The sequence below is a fragment of the Lathyrus oleraceus genome, chromosome 3, assembly GCF_024323335.1.
Source record: "Lathyrus oleraceus cultivar Zhongwan6 chromosome 3, CAAS_Psat_ZW6_1.0, whole genome shotgun sequence".
Classification (NCBI taxonomy): domain Eukaryota; kingdom Viridiplantae; phylum Streptophyta; class Magnoliopsida; order Fabales; family Fabaceae; genus Lathyrus; species Lathyrus oleraceus.
In genome coordinates, this window is record NC_066581.1 from 249113756 (window position 1) to 249131166 (window position 17411).

Genomic DNA, 17411 nt, shown 5'->3' on the forward strand with positions numbered 1-17411 from the left:
CGATGTTTGACTTAGGGATTGCTTATGGCAATTGAAGAGATCTTTTGATCCTCCCTTGTTCATCTCATATGCCATGTATTAGAGGCCTTTTACCTTGATTTTATTTGGTCCTTACCTCATTTCCTAATTAAATTATTCAATGGACCCTTCGTGTGTATATTTTCATCTGTTTGATTCATCTGTTATCTTTTATACTTGTTTCTCTCATTCATGCTTTCTATTGCTTGATTATTTAACATGTTCATACTCCCATGCATTGTTTAAATTCTCCATAATTTGATTCTTTGGTTTGATTATATATTGTTTATTTATCCGATCTGATTGATAACTGTTGCCTACTTGTATGATGTATGAGGCATATATTCTTATTGTTTGTTTGCCATGAACAATCCCCATTCATAACAAATGTACCCCTCTCCCATAAAGTGTATAATATTTATTTTTTTATTTCTTTAGTCACCTGTTAATACAAGAATTAAAACGAACATCCGATAACCATTTCAAAATAAGATCAAAAGCTTGATCCAACGTCGAGTAATCATTTTCAAAACTTAATAGAACCAACACGCATTCATCCATCCTCTTGTAAGTCGATTGCCTCAGGCATCGCCATCTACCTGTAAGTCGATTGCCTCCGGCATCGCCATCTACCCTTATTCGTAACTCCTCTCCGCGCTCCATCCGTCGACTCTTATTCCGTTTAGGTAGCACCCATTAGGTAGAAACCTTTGTATGATAACATAGGTAGAATTCCCTTATTCTTTGCATGCTAACATTAGGTAGATGTTCCCCTTTGTAAATCCTAACACATAGGTCCATATTGCATGACAACACTAGAGCAGAGCTTCCCCACTTTTAGACCTTCCGTGCGTCTCCGATCTTGTGGCATGTTAGTCCGTTCTATTGCAAAGAGGTAATTGCCTAAGACTCGATTCAGCGAGCTACGACACCTACTGCTAGGGCGTTGAACACACTGCCCACCCTCCTTTGACACAACTGGTGTCCTCTTTTCTAAGTCCATGTTCAGATGGCAATCCTTAACCCCTAGTTAGCCGAACTACGTTTTGATCTGATTCTCATTCCAGATGAGATATGTAGGCATAAGACACGATGTCTTACCGAGCACACTTCTCTTAAAACCCATAGGTAGCCGAGCTACGAAGACTCTGATTCTCATACTCATATGAGATACGTAGGCAGTGGATGCGACATCCTTGCGAGTCATTTTCTTTTAACCTTCCTATTAGTAAATAGTACTTTAGATATACCTACACCCTTTAGACTAGAACAACACTTATGAAAAGGGCTCCCTAGGAGTACCTAGGATGTTTTGGGTGCTTAAAACCTTCCCATTGCATAACCAACTGCCTTACCCAGATCTCTGACATTTTTACTAGTTTTTGATTCGATAAAACTTTTAGGTTTTTGTTCGCTTTCTAACCATTCCTTTGGATAAATAGAAGTGCGGTGGCGGCTCGACTTGTATGGTTTACCTTGGATTTAGTCAATATCTCTAATGGTAACGAATACCCCGCTACAGAAAAGTGGCGACTCTGCCGGGGACTATCATTTGCCTAGTGGGTTTTCCCTACTTTTCATATTTGTTGTATTGTATGGTATATTGCTTTGTGACATATTTTTGTGCAATTTGGGATTATTGTATTGTATGTAATGATTGAATTGTTTGAATATTAATTCCTTGTATGCTTGGTGATCTTCGTGAGATGAGTTATATACCCGAACTCGAGTGCACTTAGGATAGGAGAATGGCATAGTCTTGTTGACTTGTGTGGAGTTATTCCTTAGCAAGTTGACTTGCAAGCCCATTCACTTGGTGGAGGTTGTGTTGGGATCAATAATGTCATACGAGTAGTCGTGGTTAGGCATTACTCTTTCCAATATATGCCTTATAAGCCAAGGACCTTAGTTTACCACGCCCATCTTGGGCTATTTTTAGAACGTAGTGTGAAGATCGTTCAAGTGTAAGATTGGATATGATTGTTACGCGATACTACACTCATAAGAGTCTCTCTTGAGAATATTTTTGGAATACGAGTAGTCGTTTATCCGATAATATCCGAAAGATGGGATGATGACTATGGGAACCTCTTGTAGAACATGATTGTCAGGTTTAACCATAGTACACTCCCTTTGGGTGGTTCTTAACTAAGACTTCATGCTCGCGCCTCGTAACAAACCCTTAATTCGTGGTTGATCCGTTCTTGTGTATCCTTGATATCAATGGAACTTGGGTGTTGATAAGGTGTAAACCATAATCCACCAAAATGGATGATTGATATTAAGGATGACTTGATCCATCCCATGACCTTTGTGTGGTGTGATTTGCTTGATCCTTGAGTGTGATTGTTGCATCCATGCGTTCATGCATTCATACACATCCATATCATCAACAATGAGAAAACTTTCAAGGAACTTAAGAGGTCTATTTGCAAATTTTCAGACATGGATAAGCAAAGAAGGAATACGAAGAAGTACAGTTTCAGACAACCCGACTTGAAAGAGTTAAGAAGTTTGACATCCTATGTATTAGATCCCTTGGAATTCAAGGCTCGTCATGGGAAGCTTCTGTCTATTCTGGCTACTCAAGTGGATGAAGGTCTAATGCGTGTGTTGGTGCAGTTCTATGATCCCTTGTACCGTTGCTTCACTTTTCCGGATTTCCAGATTTTGCCCACGCTTGAGGAGTATGCCTATCTTGTGGGTGTAGCACCTCAAATTTGCACCTACCTTTTGTACATACATTCTCATATTAGGTCATAACATAACATGGTCCACTGCATAGCATTGCATTGTCCCTTTTGCCCAAGTGCAAGATCATCAAAGAGAATTAGGTCAAACTGGTCAGGAGATCAGTCAGTCAAGCAAGCAGGTGCATTTCTCAAGGAGCCAAGGCCCTAGGGTTGGTCCAACATGTTCACATGACTTGGGGATCCATTTGAAGTGTTTTGGTCAAGGATTGGATGTTCAGAAGTCATCAGTCAATGCACAGTTTGCCAGAAACCCTAAAAAGTCAAACTTGGTCAACTATGTCTGATTTTATGGTTTTGATGGTTGGATTTGGTTTGAGAGAGCTTATTCATGTCCAAATAGGCCTCATATATCATGTCAAACACCATCATGGAAGAATTTGAAGCCAGATCAGAAATTTCCAAAAAGGGAAACTTGACCTGTAACTGAAATTTACCAAAAATGGAAAGTCTTGATCCTCAAACTTAATCATGATACAAGCTTCAAATGAATTTTTGCCCAACATGAAAGTTGAAGATCTTGTTCTCCCATTTCCAAAAAGTCCAAGAACACTCAATTCCCATGTATGGTTGGCAAGTTATGATCAATTCATTTTCAAATATTCTTGAACTTCAAAAGGCCATATCTCTTAAACCACTTGGCCAAAATGGGTGGGGTTTTTTGCAACAAGTCACATTTGATGCCCTCTTTCCAAATATGTCATCATCATTCACCAAAACTTCACCAATCAAAATGGCATTTTTGGACTTGCATGAATTGATTTCAAGTGTGGTACAAAAGTGAATTTTTGAGATAGCCATTTCTAATCAATTTGGCCATTCAAATATGTTCAGAAATCATATTTTGGTCATGTTACAAAGTCATTTTCGTGCAGTACACACAGCCATTCCTAACTTGCTTGAAAATTGGCCAAAAGTACATTTTTCACCAACTCCATCCCACCTTTTCATGGACTGTGATTTGTACCCTTAAACAGAGTATTTAAACATCATTTTTCTGCTAAATGAAACCCTAGCAGCCACCATTTGAAGACAGAAAAAATCCTCTCTCCCAAAAACCTCATTTTCTAAACTGTTGAGCTTTTCTCCAAAAAACTCCAAAAGCATTCGAGCCCTGGTCCTTGCATCATCATATATCATCATTCAGGAAGCAGTTTTGGAGCATCATTCTTGACTGTAGGCCAAGGAACCACAGCTGCATTAACAACCACCCTTCCATGGCAGAGTTGGTGTCGAGTAAAACCAAGCATTCTTGAGCTTGAAACCTTCCACCATTCACTTATTGGAGCTTGGACCTTCACCTCTTTTAAGCATTTGGAGCCAAATAACAACTGAAGCAGCCAATGTCATCCAACTTGGTAAGATTTCGATTTGCATTATTCTCTAAACCATGCCATGCTTTAGGTAGGCCTTGTTTCGCTGATTCTAATGAACCTTAGATCACTAAAAATGGTTGAGTATTGAGTGAGTAATTTGGTTTTAAAGATTGATGTTCAAATGATGTTTTGTTTGATTCTTCCATATGAGCTCGAATTAATGGTTATGGTTGTTGGATTATGTATGGACATTGCTTGCTGGTCATGTTGATGTCCTCAATTTTTGTTTCTGGGCATTTTGAAAAATCACGATTGAAGGAAGGAGATGAAGCTTACTGTACGCGATAAACCCTAACCCTCCTTGAAGCTGCCCAGATTTTTTTTGTCTTATTCACGCGTTGCATGGTCTTGGTCCATACTGACCAATGAAAACATTTCCTTGCCTCGCCCTAAACGCGACCGTTTTAGTTAAGTGACCCCATAATTTCAAAAATGCCATTCGTGGCACATGGCTTATTGGATTTATGTTATTTCTTTTCCTTTTTATTTCATTTTGTGACCAATCTTCAAAAAATCATAGAGCTCTCAATTTTCATCCAAAATTCATGGGGTTTTTTGCCAAATGCTCATCTTGGTCTCTAGTTTTTTATCATATATTTTCCAGATTTATGGCATGAATGGTTTTTAATTGGTATTAGGTTTTGTGACATGTGCTCATATTTTGTACCTTTTGCCAAAACAATTGTGAAATGATGATGCTTTGTCCAATGGCTTCCAAATTTTTTGTGCTTAAACTAGACACACTCATGGTGATTTTGGTGTAGAGTTTGTGAATTTATCATTGCTGGTTTGTGAGTTATGATTTTTTGAATTAGGGTGTGACAATTTGTGTCACACCATTGATGTGCAACTTCATGATTTTTGATATCATGCTTCTTGACCTCCAACTGATATGAATTTTTGCATGAACCTACTCTTGTATGTCTAGTTAACATGTGAATTTTCTTGGATTTATTTGTGGCATTTCCTAATTGTTTGGGATTTTCTCCCCTGTTTGGTCTTATGTTGACTTTTTGTGATACATGTTCCCATATCCTTTGTGAAATTCTCATACTTTATTGGATGAACATGAAATTTGACATGTGATTAGTAGACATCTTAAGGTTCATCATGGTTTTAGTCCCATTCATTTCTCATTTGCCATCACTGATTTATGATTTATTCAAGTTGATGCATGTTTGGTTGACTTCTTTGAGCATGTTTAAACTTGCCTTGCCTTTCTGATTTTCATTGACTATCTTCTACTTGTCCAAATGAGCTGAAATTTGACATGCTTACCATGCTGTGGGTTATGATTGATCATGATTTATTTGATGATTTTTGGAAATGTTTAAGATTGCTTTTGAGCTAAGTCTTGCTGTTGACTTCTATGAGCTTCTAAATGCCATGCCTTGACTTCTTTTGTTCATGAAATGATGATGATGATTGATATGAATGTGAAACCAATTGGGTTTGTTTCTTGATTGTTTGAACATGATTTTGGACACTTGTCATTTGCTGTTTTGACTTTCTCATTCTCTTTTGACCCTAGGCTTGTCCTAGTGGTCCTATTGCTCATGTTTGAATTCATTGTTTCAGGTTAAGCCACAAATGCTTCAATGAGACCAATACAAATTGATTGAGTGTGCTTGTTTATCATGACTAACATGCTTGTTTTGTAGGTTGCTTGGCTCACATGCCTTGAACCTTGTGCATTGCACATTTATCTGCTTGTGCTGACTGTTAACCTTTGTTTCATTCTGATTTAACTTTGACTTGTATACTAACTGTGCTTGACTGATTTCAGGTACTTTAGTTGCTTTTAGTTCCTTGTGAACTTTGCTTTGCTTTGCTTTGCTTGATAAGCAATTTGCATTGAGGTATACCTTTCTATCTTCATGTAGTCTGGAAGACCTGGCCTGTTACTTGGCCAGGCAACTGTCTGAAGTCCTCCTTAAGAGGCAATGTTTGTGATTGTTTAAAATTGTCCCTGTACATATTCAAAGACCTCCTAAGTGAAGAGGCATTGGCAGACACAAGGGATGTGCAATCCATCCCCTGCTATTCTGTGTGTCATCTGCTTTGCTCACACCACTGTGTTGACGCATTGCAGATACAAACCCAAGATCTTGTACAATTGTACAGTTGAGTCAGTTTCAAATGTGTAGAAGGGTTCCCACCTTCTGGACCCACACATTCTTGTCTTAAGCTCTCCCAGGCCAGGGATAAGAGCTGTGAAGTCTCATCTTCACCCACCTTTCATCTGCTTCACCTTAGCCCCTCAATGGCAAGGTTAAGAGCACATTCACCCGGTTCCAGAGGTTTGTTTGTTGAGGTTGATATGACCCCTCGATTAAAACCTAACCCTTGTTTGAGCCACTTGCTTGTGTATGGTGTGTGCTATCTGTGCTTGTATGTTTGTTTGACTTGCTTCCTGTGCAAGTTAGGTTTAGTTTAGACTTGCTCCCCGTGCAAGTTAGGTTTTGCTTGGCTTGCTTCCTGTGCAAGTTAAGTGTGTGTGTGGCTTGCTTCCTGTGCAAGTCATGTTTAGGATAGGCTTGCTTCCTGTGCAAGTTAGCTAGAAACCTTAACTTAGGGATGAATTTGCATGATAACATCTAGGCTCGAGTCGTAGTCTCCCTAGTGTTGTGTCTCCCTCTGTTATCTGGTTAGGCTAGTCCTTTATCCCTGCGTAGGGGAACTACGTCGCCCTGATCCTCATACCAGATGAGGTACGTAGGCAGGAGATGAGCTGATCTCTCCGGGCGCCTGTGTCTTTGTTTTGTCTTGTTGTGTGCTTGGAAGCTGATGTAAGTCCATCGAGTGGCAGTTAGGTTCCAGTGTGCGTGTGTTTGGTTCGGATGCTGATGTAAGTCCAGTGATTGGCATTTGGGCTCCATGTTTGCCTTCTTGTGTGTGTTCTGGTTCGGATGCTGATGTAAGTCCAGTGATTGGCATTCAGGCTCCATGTTTGCCTTTGCCTGTGTTTGTTTGTGTGCGTGTCAGCCGAGCTACGAATGCTCTGATTCTTCTCTCGTCCAAGGAGATACATATGCATAGGATGCGATATCCTAGCGAGCATGTGTCGTTTCCCCAGTCCGAACTACTTTGACTCTGATGTCTATGCCTGATAGACTAAGTAGGCCCAGGATGCGATATCCTGCCGAGTCAATCTTGTCTGTTTTCTTGTGTCTCTTTCAGCCAGTGTGTGTGAGTCTGAGCAGTGTTCAGCAACCATTTTCCTTCCTATTGTGCGTGGATCCCGTCGAGTACGACGGATGTGTAGGGGTGCTAATACCTTCCCTTCGCATAACCGACTCCCGATCCCATTCTCTCTGGTCGCGAGACCATGTTCTTTCCAGGTTTACTCTGAGCGTTTCCTTTCCCTCTTTTGGGATAAATAACGCACGGTGGCGGCTCTGTTGTTCTTGTTTTCCCGCCGGTTTTTCGCGTGATGCGACAGTGGGCATACCTATCCTAGACCAGTTGTCGTTGAGTGGCTTGGAGAGAGTTCCTTCTTCTCAAGAGATTGCTGATCTGTTACGTATAGATGAATCTATTATTGGTGCTCATATGACTACCAAAGGTGGAATTCAAGGTCTCCCGTCTGATTTCCTCATTGATCAAGCTACTATGTTTGGGAAGGACATGAGTGAGGACGCCTTTGAGGCCATATTTGTACTTCTCATCTATGGGCTAGTGTTATTCGCCAACATCGATAAGTTTGTGGATGTGAACGCCATTAGGATTTTCTCTACTCTTAATCTCGTTCCTACTCTGTTGGGTGACACTTATTTCTCTTTGCATATGAGGAATGCAAAGGGCGGTGGTACCATTGTGTGTTGTTTGCCTCTGTTGTACAAGTGGTTTATTTCGCACATGCCTCAGACGCTCGCCTTCAAGGAGAACAAAGGATGTCTACGGTGGTCCACGAGACTTATGTCTCTCACTAATGATGATATCTTTTGGTACAACCGTGTATATGATGGTGTGCAGATTATCGACTCTTGTGGTGAATTCTCCAATGTACCTTGTGTAACACCCTTCTACCCAAACGACATATTTAAATAGATTATCAGAGTACAACATGTAGAAGAGTTTACATTTCTTACAACATAACAATTATCACATCACAACATAAAACACATTAGTTATTTTATTAAAACTTCGCAGCGGACAACAACATTAATATTATCATTCATCGTATAACAATTCATAATAATGGTTCAACATTATCTCAACAAAACATCTCAACATGTTAGTCATCATAAACAACGTAAATAATAATCAATTATCTATCGAATCCCCTAACCCCGGTGTCACATGACCAGAGCATTTGACTCGACTCTGTAGAATAACTCTACACTTATTCTTCAAACCTCAACAATAGCTACTCCTCTTTATCTGCACATTGCTCATCATAGATGAACATAAACACATGCAGAAGGGGTGAGAATTACATTATTAAATAATAATATAACGACAGAAATATAAACATAAATATATTTCACATATGCCAACACAACTCATCATAATCCTCATAATCAACATATTCATGAACATCAACAAAACAACATATCAAATGCAATGCACACACCCATGCATGACTCAACACGACTCGGTATACCCATTTTGTGACCAACTACAGGATCACCACTCCCAGATTCATCACCATAGAATCCGAGTTCCCCGCAAGGAACCAAGCCTCTCAACAAGCCCGGAGTCAACAACATCATTGGAACTCAGTCCGTTCATCACTAGGCGTCGGCCTTTCATGAATGCATGCACACCAAGCATGCATCATAATAAACATAGCAACAACAGCATCATATAGTCATGTTATCATCATCATTAACACATCCTATCACCAAAAGCATATCACATCATGCCACATAATCAAACACAGTATTATCACACTCTACTAATATCTATACCACTCAAAGCAACGGGAAATGATCCCTCATATACCATGCATCAGCTAAGTTACCCCGCTCAGCCTAAACAACCAAAACTGCACAACAACAGCCCCGGAAAGACCACAGTCTGCCCATACGCGTATTGCCTATGCTCATACGCGTATTACCCACGCCTGACCAAATCCATACGCGTATTGCCCATGTCCATACGCGTATGCTACGCGTATCACATTCCCATACGCGTACCAACAGAGACCAAAACACGTTCAAAACATCATCTTCCTCATCCATACGCGTATTGCCTAGCGCCATACGTGTACCAGCCATCTCATACGCGTATTGCCTAGTGCCATACGCGTATGACCAGAAACCAGATTTCCAGATCTGCAATGGCTCCCTCTGCTACGAGATCTATCCAAATTCATCCTTCCACAGTCCAAATTTCACACAAAGTCACTCATATCATCTAATACAATAGTCCCCTATTCAATTTCACAAGTCCTAACATCATTGCATATAATTTCTACGAATTCCTTCGATTAAAATCCTAATTTCGTTCATCCAATATTTCACCATTTTCAGCATATTATTGTTTAATAAGGTTCAGACCCCTTACCTCTTTGGATTGAAGGAAGCTCTGAGCAATCTTTGGCCTTTTCCTCTTCCTTCTCTTTCTCTTCAGCGTTTCTTCCCCCTTTCTCTGACTCTGAGGCAAAACACGTGAAACAACCTGAATCCTCACTTTGGACTCTTTTATCCAATTTCCACTTTTACCCTTCCACTCTTCATATTCCATTTATTTTATTTATTTAATTATTATTAAATAAATAACATCTATAATAATAATAAAAATAATCCAATAATTCAACTTTATTTAATTAAATTAATAAAATAATATTAACTCAATTAAATAATTCTCTTATTTTAATCGGGGTGTTACAACTCTCCCCCACTAAAAGAGTTTTCGTCCTCGAAAACATACCTCAAGCAAATAGAGCCGGATACGACTCCTTCATCTGATCTTCACGCTCCCAAGTCAAGCTCTCACCAGCTGGACCTCCCCAAACAACTTTCACTAGAGCAATCTTCTTACCTCTCAGGGTCTTCTCTTCTCGGTCATCTATCCGAATTGGCAACACCTCAACGGTCAAATTATCCCTCACCTGGATATCATCCAACTGAACAACATGCGAAGGATCCGCAATATATTTTCTCAACTGAGATACATGAAACACATCATGCAGATTAGAAAGCGACGACGGTAAAGCTATCCGATACGCCACTTCCCCAACCCTCTTCAAAATCTGATACGGACCCACAAACCTCGGAGTAAGCTTTTTAGACTTTAAAGCTCTACCCACACCTGTCGTCGGAGTAACTCTCAAGAACACATGATCTCCCTCTTGGAACTCAAGTGCCTTTCTCCTGTTATCATGATAACTCTTCTGACGACTCTGAGAAATCTTCATTTTCTCCTGAATCATCTTAACCCTTTCAGTCGTCTGCTGCACAATCTCAGGTCCGAGTACAACACTCTCACCTGATTCATACCAACACAATGGAGTTCTACACCTCTTACCATACAATGCTTCATATGGAGCCATACCGATACTAGCATGAAAACTATTATTATAAGTAAACTCCACCAACGGCAAATAACTATCCCAAGAACCACTCTGCTCCAACACACAAGCTCTCAACAAATCCTCCAAGGATTGGATAGTTCTTTCAGTCTGACCATCAGTCTGAGGATGATAAGCTGAACTCAACCTCAACTTAGTTCCCAACGCTTTCTGCAAACTTTCCCAAAATCTAGAAGTAAATCTGGGATCTCTATCAGACACAATACTGGATGGAATACCATGCAGCCTCACTATCTCCTCGATATACAACTCTGCCAACTTCTCTAAAGAGTGATTAATCTTCATCGGCAAGAAATGCGCCGACTTAGTCAACCGATCCACAATCACCCAAATAGAATCATTACCTTTCACCGTCCTCGGCAATCCCGTCACAAAATCCATGGAAATGCTATCCCACTTCCATTCAGGAATCTTCAAAGGTTGCATCATACCTGCCGGTTTCTGATGTTCAATCTTTGACTTCTGACAAGTCAAACAGGCATACACAAACTTAGCAACATCTCTTTTCATACCAGCCCACCAAAACAACTTCTTCAAATCCTGATACATTTTAGTTGCACCTGGATGGATACTCAATCCACTCCTGTGGCCCTCTTCAAGAATACTCTTTTTCAATTCAGACACCTCAGGAACACAAACTCTACCTTTAAATCGCAGGATGTCATTCTCATCAATCTCAAAATTACCACCATTACCCTGGTTAACCATAGTAATATGATCAACTAGAGCGACATCAACTTGCTGACCATTCTGAATATCTTCCAGAATTCCACTAGTCAACTTCAGCATGCCCAACTTTACACTATCAGCGGAAACTTCACAACCCAAACTCATATCACGGAACTGTTCAATTAACTCAAGCTCCCGAACCATCATCATAGACATATGTAGAGACTTTCTACTCAGCGCATCTGCAACTACATTAGCCTTACCGGGATGATAACTCAATTCAAAGTCAAAATCCTTCAGTAATTCTAACCACCTTCTCTGCCTCATATTTAACTCTTTCTGATCAAACAGATACTTCAGACTCTTGTGATCACTGAACACTTCGAATCTGGAACCATACAGATAATGCCTCCACATTTCCAACACAAATATAACAGCTGCAAGTTCTAGATCATGCGTAGGATAATTCCTCTCATGAACTTTCAACTGTCTAGAAGCATAAGCTACAACTTTACCATTCTGCATCAAAACACCACCAAGACCCATCAAAGAAGCATCACAATAGACAACGAAGGACTCACCAGGATTAGGCAAGGTCAACACTGGAGCACTGGTCAACCGCCTCTTCAACTCCACAAAACTCGCTTCACAAGCTGCATCCCACACATATACTTGACCCTTCTTAGTCAACTGCGTCAACGGCAATGCCAACTTAGAGAAGCCTTCAATAAATCTGCGATAATAACCAGCTAACCCCAGAAAATTGCGTATCTCAGTAGCAGACTTCGGAGTCTCCCACTGTAATACGGCAACAACTTTAGCAGGATCAACAGAAATCCCACCACTCGAAATCACATGGCCAAGGAAACTCACTTCCTTCAACCAGAACTCACATTTAGATAACTTTGCATATAATTTCTTTTCTCTTAACACCTGCAAAACAATTCTCAGATGTCCTGCATGCTCTTCTTCCGTCTTAGAATATATCAATATATCATCTATGAACACCACAACAAAATTATCAAGGTACGGATGAAATATACGATTCATATATTCCATAAACACACCTGTGGCATTAGACACACCGAACGGCATCACAGTGTATTCATAATGACCATACCTCGTACGGAAAGCAGTCTTCGCAATATCATCTGACTTCACTCGGATCTGATGATAACCCGACCGCAAATCAATCTTACTGAAAACATGAGCTCCAACCAACTGGTCCATCAAATCATCAATCCTCGGCAATGGATACCGATTCTTGATAGTCACCTTATTCAACTGCCGATAATCGACACACAACCTCATCGTACCTTCTTTCTTCTTCACTAACAATACTGGTGCACCCCAAGGAGAAACACTTGGACGCACAAACTTCTTCTCAAGCAATTCTTCAAGTTGCTTCTTCAATTCAACTAATTCAGTTGCCGACATTCTATAAGGAGACATCGACACTGGACTCGTACCTGGTACTAAGTCAATGGCAAATTCGACTTCACGTTCTGGAGGTAATTCACTTACATCCTCCGGAAACACATCCTGAAATTCACAGACAACAGGCAAATCTACACTCACCACTTTCTTATTCGCTTGCAGAGACGCAAATAAAGCGAATATCTGAGCTTCATCTTTCACAAATTCCCCCACCTGCCTAGCAGATAGAAATCTTGCCTCATCATTCTCACCAACTTCAGAAAACCGCACCGTCTTACTATAGCAGTTGATAAACACGCCATAGAATTCTAGCCAATTCATTCCCAGAATAATATCAATTTGGTGCAAGGGTAAGCACACCAAATCAACTACGAACCCTCTCTCGAAGATCGTCAAACGACAACCTCGACAGACAACAGAAGTCTTCACAGAACCATTAGCAGGAGTATCTATCACCATACTTCCGCCTAGGGACGACATAATCACACCAATCCTGGTCGCACACTCATACGAAATAAACGAATGAGTAGCACCAGTGTCAACAATAGCAAGCAATTCAACATTATTAATCAAGCAAGTACCTTTAATCAGATTATCTTCTTTAGGAGCTTCAGCCCCACTCAGAGCAAACACCCTACCAGTAGTATGAGCTGCAGTAGCCGCCTTCTTCGGTTTCGAGCACTGCAAACTGATATGGCCTTTCTCGCCACAATTAAAACATGTCGGACCAGCATCCTTACATTCCGTAACTCTATGACCAGCCTGACCGCATCGGAAACATCTCAGCACTTTCTTGGTACAGCTATCAGCACGGTGGCCTGGCTCGCCACACTTGAAACATTTACCAGCTACGGGAGATCCTCCCCCACTTGGCTTCTTCGCATCTACCACTTTCTGCTTACCTTTACCATTCGGAGATGCATAAGGACTACCACGATCCTTATTCTTCTTTTCACTAAGACTCTTGTAGTGAGCAGTCCTAGCCTTGCTATCTTCATCAAATATCCTGCACTTGTTAACCAGTGTAGGAAACCTACGAATCTCCTGGTAACCAATGCCTTGTTTGATCTCGGGACGCAACCCGTTCTCAAACTTGACACACTTGGATTCCTCAGCATCAGCATTATTATAATGAGGACAATACTGTACCAGCTCCTCAAACTTCGAAGCGTAATCAGCAACAGACATGTTACCCTGCTTCAGTCCCAGAAATTCCATCTCCTTCTTACATCGCACATCAGCAGGAAAATATTTCTCCAGAAAGGCCGTCTTGAACCTTTCCCAAGTCATCTCAGCACCTGGTACTTCAATCCTCTGTCGAGTGTTATCCCACCAGTTTTCAGCCTCTTCAGATAACATATGCGTACCAAACTGCACCTTCTGTGCTTCAGTACACGTCATCACCCGGAAAATCTTCTCAATTTCCTTCAGCCAAATCTGAGCACCATCTGGATCATAGCGCCCCTTGAATGTAGGAGGGTTATTCTTCAGAAACCTTCCCAAATTCCTAAACTCGTCGACCGGCGGATTCTGCTGCGCCTGCATAGCCTGCGCCATAGCAGCCAAAGCCTCAGCAATCGCACGGTCATTTTCTCCAGCCATACTCTGCACGACGCAACTACAACCATTAAATATCGACAGTGTCATTTACACTAATCGACCAACAGGGAAAACATCACATTATGACTCGACTGGACTGACCATGCTCTGATACCACTAATGTAACACCCTTCTACCCAAACGACATATTTAAATAGATTATCAGAGTACAACATGTAGAAGAGTTTACATTTCTTACAACATAACAATTATCACATCACAACATAAAACACATTAGTTATTTTATTAAAACTTCGCAGCGGACAACAACATTAATATTATCATTCATCATATAACAATTCATAATAATGGTTCAACATTATCTCAACAAAACATCTCAACATGTTAGTCATCATAAACAACATAAATAATAATCAATTATCTATCGAATCCCCTAACCCCGGTGTCACATGACCAGAGCATTTGACTCGACTCTGTAGAATAACTCTACACTTATTCTTCAAACCTCAACAATAGCTACTCCTCTTTATCTGCACATTGCTCATCATAGATGAACATAAACACATGCAGAAGGGGTGAGAATTACATTATTAAATAATAATATAACGACAGAAATATAAACATAAATATATTTCACATATGCCAACACAGCTCATCATAATCCTCATAATCAACATATTCATGAACATCAACAAAACAACATATCAAATGCAATGCACACACCCATGCATGACTCAACACGACTCGGTATACCCATTTTGTGACCAACTACAGGATCACCACTCCCAGATTCATCACCATAGAATCCGAGTTCCCCGCAAGGAACCAAGCCTCTCAACAAGCCCGGAGTCAACAACATCATTGGAACTCAGTCCGTTCATCACTAGGCATCGGCCTTTCATGAATGCATGCACACCAAGCATGCATCATAATAAACATAGCAACAACATCATCATATAGTCATGTTATCATCATCATTAACACATCCTATCACCAAAAGCATATCACATCATGCCACATAATCAAACACAGTATTATCACACTCTACTAATATCTATACCACTCAAAGCAACGGGAAATGATCCCTCATATACCATGCATCAGCTAAGTTACCCCGCTCAGCCTAAACAACCAAAACTGCACAACAACAGCCCCGGAAAGACCACAGTCTGCCCATACGCGTATTGCCTATCCTCATACGCGTATTACCCACGCCTGACCAAATCCATACGCGTATTGCCCATGTCCATACGCGTATGCTACGCGTATCACATTCCCATACGCGTACCAACAGAGACCAAAACACGTTCAAAACATCATCTTCCTCATCCATACGCGTATTGCCTAGCGCCATACGCGTACCAACCATCTCATACGCGTATTGCCTAGTGCCATACGCGTATGACCAGAAACCAGATTTCCAGATCTGCAATGGCTCCCTCTGCTACGAGATCTATCCAAATTCATCCCTCCACAGTCCAAATTTCACACAAAGTCACTCATATCATCTAATACAATAGTCCCCTATTCAATTTCACAAGTCCTAACATCATTGCATATAATTTCTACGAATTCCTTCGATTAAAATCCTAATTTCGTTCATCCAATATTTCACCATTTTCAGCATATTATTGTTTAATAAGGTTCAGACCCCTTACCTCTTTGGATTGAAGGAAGCTCTGAGCAATCTTTGGCCTTTTCCTCTTCCTTCTCTTTCTCTTCAGCGTTTCTTCCCCCTTTCTCTGACTCTGAGGCAAAACACGTGAAACAACCTGAATCCTCACTTTGGCCTCTTTTATCCAATTTCCACTTTTACCCTTCCACTCTTCATATTCCATTTATTTTATTTATTTAATTATTATTAAATAAATAACATCTATAATAATAATAAAAATAATCCAATAATTCAACTTTATTTAATTAAATTAATAAAATAATATTAACTCAATTAAATAATTCTCTTATTTTAATCGGGGTGTTACACCTTGTAACACCCCTTTTCTATCCCAAAATACTTAACATATAATCAGAGTAAATAAGCACGCATATAAACAAAAGGGCGTCACATCGACGTTTTCAAAAACTAAAAGCTTTCAAAAACCAAACATCATCCATCATCAATATACAATACACCTGGTCATTTAAAATAACATATTTCACTTCTCATGAATATACAGGAATATGCGTTCGCAGCGGAAAATAATGAATACTCATGTATTTCATAAAATGATCCATGTCCCATACCATGATCATCTCTCAATAATCACCTCAAGATAAAATAAAACAAGTAATAACATAATGCATATCCAAATAAGATATGAGTTCAATACTACTAATCTACCCAGTGTTACATGACCAGAGCATTGACTCACTACCTAGTCTCCAAACTAGAATACGGAAGCTCTCCGGCTAAATCTCGAATGAGCTACCTTCCACTTACTTCAGCGATACAACTCCTGAGTATCTGCGCGATACACATGTAAAGGTAACATTCATACAGAAAGGGTGAGAATTCAAATCATTATGAAGAAGTATAATCAAGAACAATGATTAAATCAACAATTAAAGGAATTCATCACACTTCATATAACCATGTAAATAATATTCACCAACATCTATTTCACATGTTTCAAACATCCATCAAACTCAAGGAGTACAATATTAAAATCCAATATTATATTCTCAAATACACACATAACTACAATTATCACATAATCACATATGTTGTCAAGTTATGTATCCAGACATCACCAAATTCTATTACCATATCTCGTACACACACAACAATCACATCAATGCACATATTCAATTATCACATAACTCTAATGTGACTCAATGCAAGACATGTGACTCTATGCATGTGGTACCGAAATGTGAACCCAACGTTTCACCGCTTTCCGATTCAATATCTAGAATCCAAGCCACGCTTCCGATCCGGACAAGATCAAAGCTACCACGCCTATTTCCAATTAAGGATCAACGTCTGCGACGCCTATTTCCAATTAAGGATGAACGTCTATATGGACCCAACGTTCCACCACTTTCCAATTCAATATCTAGAAT